Source organism: Myotis daubentonii, chromosome 2, assembly GCF_963259705.1.
Source record: "Myotis daubentonii chromosome 2, mMyoDau2.1, whole genome shotgun sequence".
Classification (NCBI taxonomy): Eukaryota; Metazoa; Chordata; class Mammalia; order Chiroptera; family Vespertilionidae; genus Myotis; species Myotis daubentonii.
Window position 1 is genome coordinate 62,102,874 of NC_081841.1, and position 14,403 is coordinate 62,117,276.

Here is a 14,403-nt window from a genome sequence, read left to right on the forward strand (position 1 = left end):
CTTGACATAGTTCACTGTGAGTTCAGCTTTCATCGTTACCCAGCCAAATATAGGATCACATTTTAGATTTGATTTTCGGATATCTTAGCCCTGCGGCTACAAGAAATAAAAGGGTCTTTCAGGACGGTCCTACAGGCTTTCTGATTCTCTAACTGTGCTTGAGAATCAGGCAGCTCTGCAGTCCTTGTTGTCAAACTTTCTAGAACATTCTGTTGCAAAGTCATATGTTCTTTCAACACTTAGCTTTCTATTGCCACTTAATTCCAGGAAACTAGTAGTGGAAATTTAAGGAGACATTTTGCCATTGCATGTCATGCACCATAAAGTCTCACTTTATACTAGAAATGAGTTATTTAGGTCAGACAACACACGGCAGATTCTCTCCTTTCAGGTTCTGTTTTCCCGAAACTGCTATTAATACTAAAGATTCTAAGTGCCAGAGTTTGGTCATTAAAGCAGAAGTCACTCTGTATATTCTAACCATGAGGGGTTTTATTACAGAAAACTACGGACCTATATATAACCTATTAGGAAGTCTAGTGGACCAGAATCAGAGAAGCCATTTCTGAGCATTGAAGTAGGTAAACCTCAAGAGCTCATGCACACGCCCCTGTGAGCCTTATATCTGCTGACTCAATATGAGGGGTTGGCAAACTATGGCCCACAGGGGAAACCTGCCCCTGCTTTTGTACAGTGTGTGAGCTAAGGATGGGTTTATGCTTTTCAATGATTGAAAAAACCAAAAGCAGAATAATATTTTGTGATGTGATGATTACATGGAATTCCAGTTTCAGCGTTCACAAATACAGGTTTACTGGAACACAGTCTTTGCTTGTGTATATATTGTTTATGGCTGCGTTTGTACTACAATGGCAGAGTGCAGTAGTTGTGACAGGGACTGCATGACCTATGAAAGACTATAATATTTTCTCACTATTATCTATCCCTTCACAGAAAAAGCTGGCTGACCCATGCATCTAACTGCATCTGTTTCTGGAAGATAATGGCTTCTCTTTCTCTACTGCCTTCTAAGTCTCCCGAGAATGCCTCTCATTGGCCAATCCTTAGAGTCATATGGGGAAAATAATTTGGGGGAATTTTACTCTTGGTTTCTCCTCTGGATTGCAGAGAAGCAGTAGTACTGAGTTGAAAAACAATCAAGAATAGGCATAATAGATATGAAGAGATGCTCAACATCATAGTTATAAGGGAAATGAAAATCAAAACCATGATGAGATGCCACCTCACACTTGTTAGAATGGTTATGATCAATAAGACAGGAAATGACAAATGTTGGAGAAGATGTGGAGGAAAAGGAACCCTTATACCCCACTGTTGGGAATTTAAAATCCTCCTGCCACTATGGAAAACAGTATGGAGATTCCTCAAACAATTAAAAATAGAACCACCACAGCAATCCCTCTTCTGGGTAGCTATCCAAAATTCTTTTAAACACTTATTTGAAAATATATATGTACCCCTATGTTCATTGCAGCATTATTCACAACCTAAGTGTCCTTTGATGGACAATTGGATAAAGAGATGTGGTACATATATACAAAAGAATACTACTCAGCATAAAAAGGATGAAATATTGCTGTTTGCAACACTATGGATAGATCTTGAGAGTATCATGCTAGTGAAATAAGGCCTAAGGAAAATGACAAGAACCGTGTGATTTCACTCACATGTGGGATATAAAACAGAAAGCATCAAACGAACAAACTAGACAAACTCATAGATACAGACAACAGAATGGTGGTTACCAGGGAGGAAGTAGAGAGGGTGAGGGGAGGATGAAGAGCATAATGGTGATCAAATATATGGGTACTAGACTTCTGGTGGTGGGCACACAGTAGAGTATACAGATGTCATATTCTAAACTTCTACAACTGAAATTATATAATGTTATTAACCAATGCTACCCCAATAACTTTAATAAAGAATAAAGAGAATAGCCATAACATGTTTGGGGATGCCCAAGATCTTTTTCAGGTAAAATGATTAGCTAGAAGGACTCACAGAACTCAAAAGATTGGTTATCCTCACTGTTATGGGTTATTACAGCAAAGGGATAGGATTGAAAGGATCAAAGGTAAAGAAAGGCTCCTATGGCAGAGAGACCAGATATGAGCCTCCAAGTGTCCTCTCCCAGTAGAGTGATACAGACAGCACTTCATTGTCCCAGCAATGATGTGTCACAATAGATATGAAGTGTCTTCTGCCAGGGGAACTCATCCAAACCTCGGTGTCCAGGCTTTTTACGGGGATTGGTCACATCTACATGGCTGATCACCCACATGGCTGACCCTATTTACTTAGTCTCAAGATGATACCATATGGCACATGGTTCCCACCATAAATAACATTGGATTAGCATAAATTATCTAAAGTGACCTGAGGTCCCAGGCAAACAAAGATACTCTTACCTGGTAGGATGTTCCAAAGTCCTAGAGGTTATCTCCCAGGAGCCAATCAAGGCCCAAACTTTTATTTAGAATGTGTAAGGTTTGGATAACCTGGCCCTGCTGAGTTAACCCTTTATTGCACACAGACTCACTGAAATGTGGATTTCAGGGAACCTCAGAGATTATCTGATTAAATTTCCCTTTTTTGTAGATGAGAACATAGAGCTTTCAAATCAAATTGATATGGATTTAAAAATCCCAATTTCACTACTTACAAGCTATGTGGCCTTGTAAAAATTATTTAACTTCTCTGAGCCCATTTTTTCTCTCTCACTGATTCTTAGTTAATAGTTAAGTACTGAGAACTTGTAAAAATGCTTATGTCAGATTAGTGGTTAAAACATGGCAGGTACAAAAGCAAGACTTCGGTTTCATTTATTTAATAAGCTTATTGAAAGACTATTATTATTGTATTGATGTAAGTGAAAGGAAGAGCTGCTGCAAAGACTTCGGTGCACTAGCATCATGGAAACATTTATATCAGGAGAGATGCCACTTTGTTTTGGAAAATGCCCTGAAGGCCCCTTTGAGGGTGAAGAGTAAGACTCTCCAGGGCTCAGCCTGCAAGGAAATGGATTTATTGCTCTGCAAAATAATCGAATGAAAAGGCAGTGAGATCAGAGAGAAGGAGAAGGGGAGAGGGTTGGAGCTTAGGGTAAAAATGAGAAATTGGAAATATTTCTTGAGAAGTTGGTTGATTCCAGGTTGCTAAAAACCTTCAGTTGCACAAGGACATCTAAAACTTTCTTAGCTTTTGGAAACCAGCAAAACCTGAATTTGGCAAGTGTTGATATCGAGCTACAGTTTAGTCAAAGAACACCTACGATAAAGAAACAGAGAGGTTTGGAAAGCATTTTCTTTTTGTGACAAGCAGCAGTTCTGGCCCCTGTTAGCTGTGCCGGGAGTTTCTGTGAGGGCCAGGCTTTCAAGGCTTATGTACCAGAACTCAATCGTCATGTTGGTCCCCAAATAAACAGCAGGTCAAGCCCACTTGTAACAGTGATCCCCCTTCTTTCCTACTACCATCCGTTGGGCTTTCCTATTTTATCCTTTAGCCACCTCAATCTAACCTCTTGCTGACAGCTCTCCATGATCTTGGAGCCATCTTCCGAAGCTCTGGTCAATTCTTTCTTTGCTTCTTTGTTTGTCTAAGGTTTGGTTTGTAGATTAAATTATTGGTCACAATTCTTCTCTCTACCAGTTAATTATACAATCCTTGCCGTGGCCTCCTGGGGAAGTGACTACTCCTCTGCTTGCATTTGGTCCTGGCCATGAGACTTGCTTTGGCCAACAGGATGCCAGCAGATGGGATACAAACAGAGACTTGAAATATGCTTGTCTCTACCACTCACGTCAATGCCACGAGGAAAACACTTGCCAGATGGCCGTCTGGTCTCGGGAGGGCGTGTGGGACAGGTCTGGATCCAAACTTGCACTTGGAGTGAAGCTCAGTCAATCCCAGTTCAGGTCAGCGGACCCCTGCTGACCTGTGTGCATGTACACATGTGATTGCTGTTTTAAGCTATTGAGTTTTGTGATGTTTTATAACAGAGCACTGTAATAAGTGCTGACTGCTACTATAGGCAATGTCAGGACATATAAGAGAAACAGCAAGAAATGATAGCTTTTCAACATCTGCTCTCTCTTTCTCAGCAGCATGCTATGCTGGTTTTATTGTCAAGTCAGGCAGCAGCCCACTGGTGACTGACAACCCAGCATTTGACTTATGGTTTTATTGCTTATTAGCTTTGGACTAGAATTGTTGAATTTGAAAAGTGAAGATAATAGGTCTATTAGGACTCATGTGAGCATATAAAAAATGTCAAGTATCTTGGTTCAGTAAATGGGAAATATTATTACCATGACGGTGATGATCATCATCAGTTGTAGAAGCAGCAGAAATAACAGTAACCCCGAACGCATCTTTACAACTTCTTCCCCTTCACTTCTGCCTACCTATGTGGCATTCCTCACAGGGTTCTCATTGTCACTTCTGTGAAGAAATACAGTGATAAAGAAAGATGCCTTTTGGAAGAATTGTTTGATATTTTCTCTGACTTGTAAGATTAGTTTTCTCTTATCTTAGTCCTATCCTATATTTCTGTTCACCATGAGGTTAGGTAAAAAAGGAAGCTAAAATAAACATTAGAAAGGATCATTTTTATCCAAAGGAGACTCAGAACCACATATTCCAGGCTAATGAAGGTATGAAAGAGGGTGGATAAAGTGTGTGCGAAAAATTAAGAGAGACAATTTGTATCTCTGAAGATAATAGTTGACTCTGGGGAATGTCAGTGGCAAGTGGTATTGTTTATCTAATTTTCACATACAAAGTCAACATTTCCCCTGCCCTAAATTACCTCAGGGCCAGGCCCACAACTAGAGACCACCCCACAGCTCAGAGCCCTTTGAAGTTATTAAACCATCCAAAACTCAGCTTGCTCAAACTTGTCTCCCTGACCTTGTCAAGTCCTTTCTGTAGAAACTATGATAAATGCTCTGGGCCATGCTTCCATTCCCCCTGACTGACCCTGTATTAACCCTGTGCCCCTGTGGCACCAGGCATGCCCCCTCCTCTTGGAATCTGTAAGTAATGAACTTTTCTTTCAAAGGCAGTTGTCTCCGTGCCTGTTACCTTATATTACCTGATCAAAACAAATCCCAGGTTCATGTCACCTTACTCACATCTTCTACATCCCCATCTCAGCTCCTATAGGAGACTAAAATTAGCAGTCACCTCTGGTCAGGAGCCACAGCTAAGGCAGGTCTTGGTGGCAAGGGCAAGCACAAAGCTCTGGCTACTGTAGAGCACATTGGTTCTAACCGTGAATCTGACTGGGACAACTTTTGAAACCATACTGCTCTTACTCTGAAGCATCACCACACCCTAAGGGTTAGCTGAGTGCTCTCCCGAAAAAGAAGTGTAAATGTGGTGAATTAGCCCAGGAATTAGAATTCAAATAGCATTATGCTCAGCAGAAAGTACTATTACAAGTTAAAGTACTCAGACTCTCCGACTAGGAGCTGGTAAAAGAGAGAGCAGCGCCCCAGAGGACTGCTGAGAAAGATTTGTTGGATGAGAATAAAACAATACAAGGCCATATCCCCTGAGTTTTGATTCTACTTGGCCCTGACAGAAAAGTATGCTTGAAATGTGGAAAACACTCAGAAATGGAAGGCTGCATCACATAATTTTACGGCAGGAAATTAACTTTGATAGGAACACAGCATGGAAATAAGATTAAGCAAGAGAGGTACTGAAGACAAGGCTACGGAAACACCTTGTTCTCTTAAGTGAATGGCATGTCTTTGAATTCAACAGTCGGTAGTTAAATTGAAACATTAAATAATCGTGCTTAACAGTTTGCATTTAAGGAACAGGAGGAAGAACCGTGTTAGCCTCTCTGCAATGACTCCATCTTATCACCTTAAAGTGCTTAATGCTGCTATGAGGCAGCAGGAGATGCTATTTTCAGTTACATTCATTTTCAGCAAGCTAACAGTGGACTTGGAGGAAACCAGTTGATCAAATTTCATAACACTATACATTAGTCAGGACTATATTGAGCTCCTATCCTCTGTGAAAGACTGTTGTGGGTGCAATCCACGTTGTTTGTTGTCTATGTCCATCAATTCCCTCTTTTCCATCCTTCTAATAGTAGCCATATTTTTCTTTGGGAAACTGTTATTGTTGGGAGTGAGGTATTCCCTTCCCCACTGGGGGCAGGGTCCTGACGATATCTCAAGAAAAAGAATTTTCTGAGACTGCATGAGAGACGAGTGATTTTTATTTGCATACAGTTACATCCTTGGGTTTCCAAAGTCCTATTTCCCTTATCCGGTCCTGGAAGAAGTGCAGCTGGGGATGCAGTCGAGCTAAAAGCAAAGCCAGTGTCTAAAGTTTCCTTTCCATGGTGGAGTTGTGTCCGGTACAGCATCAGACTAGTTGCAGTCCAACAGTCCACTGTGTGGGTCCACATGGCTGTGAGACATGTGGGAGAATGCAGGGGAGCCAACAGAGCACCAGGAGCCAAGAGGGCAAGAAAACAAACTTCTCTGTTTAGGGGATTAAATCAATATTCCAAATCTTCCCGTGCTTGCAGCGGCCACACCTTCTCTGGCCAGTGACCTGTTCCCAGGTGTGACTGACAGAAAGCACCTTCCATATGCCGTCACCCAGACTTTACTGGGCACGCGTCTGTTCTCCACCTGTCCGGTCCCATCCCCTACCCAATTAAACTGCAGCTTCCTGGCAAAGCTGCACAAACGACATGCCCATACTATTTAGTCTTCCTTTTGCTCCTTTTCTGTTAATTAATAACTAAGTTAATTACAAAGGTATCAAAGCCACTGTTCTTTCTAATGAGTAGCAGCCCTGTAGTTTTAGTGCAATTGACCCCACGTCCATCTGTCTATCACTAGCTAGGTAATCTCATCTTCCATGCCACAGGGATTGGTAGAGGCACCCCAGGTTTAAGCCAATGAATGAATGATTTCATTCTGGCCAGAGGGTGCAGCAATCTGTGTGAAGCTCAGAATTTTGTTTAAAAATAATATTTTTATTGATTTCAGAGAGAAAGGGAGAGGGAGAGAGATATAGAAACATCAATGGTTTGAGAGAATCACTGATCGGCTGCCTCCTGCACGCCCCCTACTTGGGATTGAGCCCGCAACCAGAGCATATGCCCCTGACAGGAATCAAACCTGGGATCCTTCAGTCTGTAGGCTGACACTCTATCCACTGAGCCAAACCAACAAGGGCAAGCTCAGAACTTTTGCCCTGAGCCTCAGTCTTACTCTTCCTGGCGTGAGCAAGGAGGCATGCAGTTCTGGTCACTGCAGGCAGCTAGCTATCTTGTTATTAGGACAGCAGCCAGCCTGAAGGCAAAGTCAATAAGAAGAGAGGAGAGCCAAGAGAGCTGTGGAAAATAGAGCCCGGGCACTGAAGAAACCAGGTGCACTGCCTGCCTTCCCCCTGGACCTGCCACTTTCATGGTCCAGTCAGTGCCCTTTGTTGTTTGCTAGTTTGCTTGCTTGTTGATTGGTTGATTGGTTGGTCGGTTGGCCGGTTGGTTGGTTGCTGATGCAGTGGGATGAAAGGAGAAACAAGTCTTGGTTCTATGTCTTTCCATTTATACAAGAAACATAAATCTTGGTTCTTTATATTTAAACTTAATTGTGGAATGTCTGGGTTTTCTCCCTCACCTTTTTCTGGTAGGCGATATTAGCAAAAGAAAGATTTCATTATTATATTTTTAAAGTTTGTAAATATTTCACTCTGAAGAACCTAACATTTCCCCTCGGGCTCTATTGGAGGAAACAAGATGGTGTGCATTGCCTGAGAGAGCCGAGGGTAAGACCATGGGAACTGAAAAAGGACATAGTGGGGAAATGACCCAAACTTCCCTGATGCATTCCACAAACAGAATACCCCTGTCTCAAAGCTTCCCTCCATTTTCAGACATCACTTTATGCACATGTGGTAAGAGGTTGGTGTCTAAGACTTGTCTACCAATAGGATTCAGATTAGTACAAACATACCTGACTAATTAGTGGGGCGGATCTGCCAGAGGCTTATGTGTACAAAGGACTGAGGGATCTCCCAGGAGAGAACCATTTTCTGGGCAGCCCAGGAGGTAAACTTGATATAGTGAAAAGACCGTAATTTTTGGAGCAGAAAAATAATTCAGAGCAGAGCCCCAAGTGGACTCACATGTGATTCCTGAGTTCCTGAGATGGGAAAAAGAGGAAAATGAAGGAAGCTAAAAAAAAAGGAGAGAGGTGGTGGTGGTGGTGGTGGTGGTGGTGGTGGTGGTGTGTGTGTGTGTGTGTGTGAGAGAGAGAGAGAGAGAGAGAGAGAGAGAGAGAGAGAGAAAGAGAGAGAGGAGAGAGGGAGAGACTGGTAATCAGCAAGACATATTAAAGATAGAATGTCTTGCTGATTGCCAAGTGAATGATCTTCAGATGCTGAGTGTGGCCACTGTCCACAGGATCTTGGGTTTCGGCTGCTTTTCCTGTCGTGGCCATGGCCTAGTCCTAGTCTAGTCAGGATAGTGGCGACCACCCAAATGCCAACACCTAGTTTAAAAACCAAACAAACCCAAAATTCTATGACAATAATGTGCAAAAAGATCAGATAACAGCAGGGAATATAGCTAGAAACAATCACCTGGCAGAAAAGGCTGCATTTTCCTACGAAATGACTAGTTCTGCAAACATTAACAAGGCATGAAAACAATGTGGTGGAAAAGCTTTTCTTGCTCTCTTGGGCAAAATAACACCAACTTGATGTATTTGTAGAAGAAAGCAACTGGTTCTTTTCTCAGAAGAAATTCTGGTGCCAAGAAAAAATATTTCATATGAGAAATTACCTTGATGCAATATGGTAGCTTCCAGTACACTCCCAGCAAGCCATCCCAGACGTCATAGAACAGAAAGTCTCACAGACTAAATTAAGATGCCCAAATCATGGGATGTATTGGGTCAACATAAAGCATACATTGAGGATTGAGAGAAAAGAAATATGGGGTAAATTTACACGGTTAGGTTGGAGTGGAAGGACCACACCACTAAATCCTATGTCCTCTCTGTTTCCATCTCTTCTCTCTCCCTCTCCCTTCTCTCTGTGCCTCTCTCTCTCTCTCTCTCTCTCTCTCTCTCTCTCTCTCTCTCTCTCTCTCTCTCTCTCATCAGTTTTTCCTCACAGTGGTGTGGTTACAAAGACCAGAGCTGAGTTTGAACAAGGGGGCTTAGCAAGCTCACAGTGTCTAGAATCAACACATGTTTGTTGACAGGAGGGCAAGGATGCCTGGCTGCAGCTGAAGTTCTAGTTCACCAGTTAGTTAGCTGGGCAACTTTGAACTTTACTTCTTGGGCAGAGTGCAGGCAAAGCCAGAATTAGGACTCAAAGGCCAATTGACAGGTGATGCATCAATCTGAAGGGGGCTTGTTGTGTACCTTATGATTTGGTCCTTCAGTCATTTTCTCTTTATACATAAACATTCCTGAGGGTCCCATCCTCTAAAATATCATGTATTTCATTCATTCTATCTTTAACATGTCTTGCTGATTGCCAACCATCTATACTTAACAACACATATTGTGAGTGCCACTCATGTCTCACAGGCCACTTACTTTCTTTATTTAGCACATCTTATGCGTTTTATGCATCCTACTTGCTTTTTCTTGTCTGCTACAGTAGAACTGAATATTCTCAATTAAATATGGCATATGAGACATACATTACAGAATGAGAATGTATAAGCTTTGTCTGTCTCACACAGAGACCATATCACCATTCTCACCATCACCTACATTTCAATGAAAGAATTGAGCAAAATAAACTGAAACTCTGGCTTGTATTTAGCATCTTAGAAATGAAGAATCCTACTTCTGCTGTCATCTTTTTATTGAGTGTTTACTCTGCGCTAAATGTTGGACAGATACAGGGTGGGGCAAAGGTAGGTTTACAGCTGTGAATACATGGAGCACTGAGTTTATTCTCGTATTATTATTTATTAATTATTGTATTTTTTTCATATGAACCACTGTAGATTTACCTTTGCTCCACCCTGTATTATCTTTTTTAAGGGCTAAAAGTTATCTTTATTTAAATTTTTTTTATTGATTAAGTTATTACATATGTGTCCTTATCCCCATGTTATCCCCTACCCCCCCCCCCACTCATGCCCTCACCCCCCTGTTGTCTGTGTGCATTGGTTAGGCCTATATGCTTGCATATACCCTGTATTATCTTATTCAGTCCTCATAATGAACCCACAGGATAGGTTATTATATTAGATCTATAGGTAAGACAACTGAGGCTTGGGAAGGTGACCTGTTAGGATCAAGTGGTATGGCAGAGCAGAGCAAGGAAAAGAGCCCAAAACGCTCTGACCCCAAATCCTTCTTCTGGTCATTGGACTAGGCTCTTCCATTCCCAGAGCCCCCTCAGGGACCCCATTCTGCTCCGTAGAGCCCCTCCCCCATCCCTGCCCCTACACCTGTGAGCGCTTTGGCTCCTGCAGAGACCTCCCGGACGCCTTATTCTTCATGAGCTCATTTCAAATAACGATGTGGCATTGTATGTAATTTAGGTCTGAATTGCAATGAAGCAAATTGGAGAGGATTACTAATTTTAAAATAAATCAAAGATCTGCATGACATGTTTGGTTGCATAGTAGATATAAATGGGTTGTGAAAGCATTGTGTCAGAGGAATGGCTAAATTGTTTAGTTAGCAGAGAAGAGAATGTAGATGGAGAGAGCAGCATTATGTTCATGGAGGACAGCACTTATGTGGTGAAGAGAATAGCTACATGTTTCTGAGTTCTATTAGGAGCTGGATACTGTACATATATTATTGCACATCCACACAACCACTCTGAAAGATGGATGTACAGAGAAGAAAATGAGACTCTGGCTGGTTAATAATGTGCTCCAGCCCACTCAGCTAAGAAGCAGTGGGGCTGGGGGTCGTCCCTGCTCCTTTTCACTAGCAACCTGCACACAGTAGCACACATGGGAGAGAGAATGCGGTGGCTAAAAAGGAAGTTAGAGGTCTACATAGCTCTTTTTATGTGTGTTTCACAGAGGAGCAAATGAAAGCCTTTGAAACTGGAAGATAAATCAGAATTATAAGAATACCTTTGGATAAATGAAAAGGAAGCAAATTCTGTTTATCCTAATGTATCCATGTTCAGTACAGTACATTTCTGATGCCATGAAATGCTTAAAATGTTTTTTTAAGCATGGGGGGTGGAGGGGATAGTTTACAAAGATCATTAGCTGGATTTATTAAGCTGAAGACAAAGGTCTCAAGTAAGATTATTATTTGTTAAGTATTCTGAGCTTTCTCACCCACGGTCCAGGTAGTGTACACAGTAGAATATAGTCTTATATGTTTAAAAACACAAATCTCAGCTTATTAGTACCCATGGATATCATGTTTTCTACTTATTTATTTTCCATCCTCGCCTGAAGACATGCATAGAGAGGAGGGAAGACAGAGAGGGAGAAATGAGAGAGAGAGAAACATTAATGTGAGATGGAAAACATCGACTGGTTGCCTTCTGTACATGTCCTGACCAGGGTTCGAACCTGCAACCCAGGTATGTGCCCTGACTGGGAATTGAACCAGCAGCCTTTTGGTGCACAGGATGACGCTCAATCAATGGAGCCACTCTGGTCAGGCATGTTTTCTGAAGCATAGCTTAAATAACTATAAAATGTCATAAAATATGAATAGACTAGAAGACGGAAATATTTTATCAGTTGGAGCTATTGTCAGTCATTTCAGATCACTAACTATTCAAGTTGATTCGCTGGAATTCTTTTCTAATTTTTCCTTTCCTGATTTGAATTACAACAGCACCGCCCCTCCCCCCCATACACACACACATACACACACTGATTATAATATATCTTGGTTTAACTTCCGAAGGCTATGATAGTTGTCATAATTGATGTTTCCATACTGCAGCTGTTTTTGATAAGCTTAAATTAAATGAAAACACATCTGACAGTTTCCAATTCTAAACACATTATTAAGTTGCATTCTTCCACAGGGCCCAAAGTGACTTACTGGCATAATGGAACTATAATTGTGGTAGGAGATGTGTAGGAGACCTGTCATAAATTTCTGTTGAGAAAAAGAAAAGATAAATACCACTTTAAAGCAAAATCATCATTTTAGGCAGCAACCTTTAATTGGCTTATATGCAATTGCTCAATACACTTAGTTACCTAGGAGTTCATTTTTCAGTTAAATTATGTTGAAAAGCTCATCAGTAAGTTACATTATTTAAAATTTGACATTTCAAATCCTTATTGAGCTCTAACGGCTATAGTGCAAAAGTAACTGTTACTTTCAAAATGTCAGGCTAAAGCAGCCGTGGGCAAACTACAGCCCGCGGGCCGTATCCGGCCCGTTTGAAATGAATAAAACTAAAAAAATAAAAGACCGTACCCTTTTATGTAATGATGTTTACTTTGAATTTATATTAGTTCACACAAACACTCCATCCATGCTTTTGTTCCGGCCCTCCGGTCCAGTTTAAGAACCCATTGTGGCCCTCGAGTCAAAAAGTTTGCCCACCCCTGGGCTAAAGGAATCTTCTGAGCTTTGATTGTTAAATTGTGGGAGGAAACTGTTTTCTGAGGAAAGAGGTCCTGCCCATGGGGACTGCCTTGCCCATTCCGTGGCAGAGGTGTGTGAATCACCAGGAAGGACATGAGCCTGGCTGGGCATTTTGACTTTCACAAGACAACCTTGTTATCTTTTTCTCAGCTGCTTGTCTAATCTTATTGACCTATTCTTTTGAGGAATAATGATTGCAAACTCCTGATGATCAGCTTTCAAAGCAGTGTCACAAGGCCACAAGCCCATTGATTCCCCTGGTATTCTGAATTCTGGCTAAATCGGGCCAAATCATGAGGGACCACATGGTGTTGGCCTTCGTGGGACTGTACTCTCTTGGAGGCTGTGCTCTTGCATCTCTTTGGGATATTAACCTGCGATGGGTTGGTCATTGTTGAATTTATAGCTCATTAGCAAGGTTTCTCCTTTCCATTTTGCATAAAACTTTTTTTCTACTCTGGCTTTGGTGGGTAACCATGTCTACAGTAGCAGAAACAAGGGGATTTGCCTTATGATCTCTTAGTCTGCTGGTTGGGACATGCCCGTGGGTGGTAATTTATAACGGGTGGGTTTGTGACAATGGGATGTTTATGGAATAATGGTCCATCCCTTATTCTTCCTGAGTGTTGCTTAGTTTCCTAAATATCTCCTCCCACAATCCTCTTCCACAGTCCCCAGTGCTCAATGCTGCCATCCTCCCGCACAGGACAATAGAATTCTGGCCCGGGGTCCTTCTTCTTCCTCAGGTTTCTCCTGAATCTTAACAGTCTCTCTGTCCACTCCAGCTCCTACTGGCTTCTCAAGAGGGGAAGCTAAACACTGGCCTCAGGTCAGGAGAGAGGGAGAAAGTGGTGGGTACTTCAACTCCATTAGAAGTGAAACACATTTTACCATCAACCTTTTTTTTTTCTTTTTCTTTTTTTGTAGTAGTATGTTTTATTAAGCTAGACCTTACGACAGGTGCTAAGGCTTGCCCATGGTGCTCTTGGTGCATAAAGCCTGGATGTTCCACCAGATCTCTTTGAGCAATGACACCAGGACATTGACAGCTAAGGGGATGTTGAACATAAGCTCATCATCTGTCATCTTCACTTGACCAAGGGCCACTGCCAGGCACAGAACCCTCTTCATCTGGAACTTTATCATGGATCTCACTTCCTTGACTTTGGCCACCGTGCTCTCACTGTGGGTCAGCAAGAACAAGAACTTGTTAGCTTATGCAGGCCTGGGCCCAGGACTTGTGGGATCTGCTTGATAGAAGACTAAAAAGGGTATCATACTTCTTGGTCAGCTTCTTGACCAGTTTCTTATTCTTGTTGAGTTTCTTCAGCACCTCTGTGTTCATGTGGGGGATATCCATGGCCTTGCTTGGCCTTATGATAGTGCAACTGCCCCCCCCCCCCAAGAACACATACAGAGAACTTGGGGTGGGGAGTGGGTGATGGTGCCGGAGAAGTGTTTGTCCGTCTGAGGATCACAGTTCTTCAAACTGATCTGCAGTTCCTCTGTCTGCAAACACTTCTGTGCTCGTGCTGGTTTCCATGTAGGACTTCTTGCATAGGACGACCCCCACCGCTTCTAGAGGGTTCCACCAGAGAAAAGAGCTCACCATCAATCTTAAATACTTGTCACGCGATTTCAATATACACTTCAAGTTCAGCTGAACCCAGCTCAGTTCAGTCTAGGCTCACTTCTAGTCCAAGATAAAGGTTATAAATTCATATCCTTTCTGTCCCAAATTTCAGCTCTACAGCTCTTAAAACTAGTTGTTCAAATGCCTTGAGGTCTTTCTCCAAGA

The 14,403-nt window shown here is 42.0% G+C and overlaps 1 pseudogene; it reads right to left on the bottom strand.

The window, feature by feature from the left end:
- Positions 1 to 13,568: 13,568 nt before the first annotated feature.
- On the bottom strand, positions 13,569 to 14,164 carry LOC132226170 (large ribosomal subunit protein uL1-like; annotated as a pseudogene).
- Positions 14,165 to 14,403: the final 239 nt, after the last annotated feature.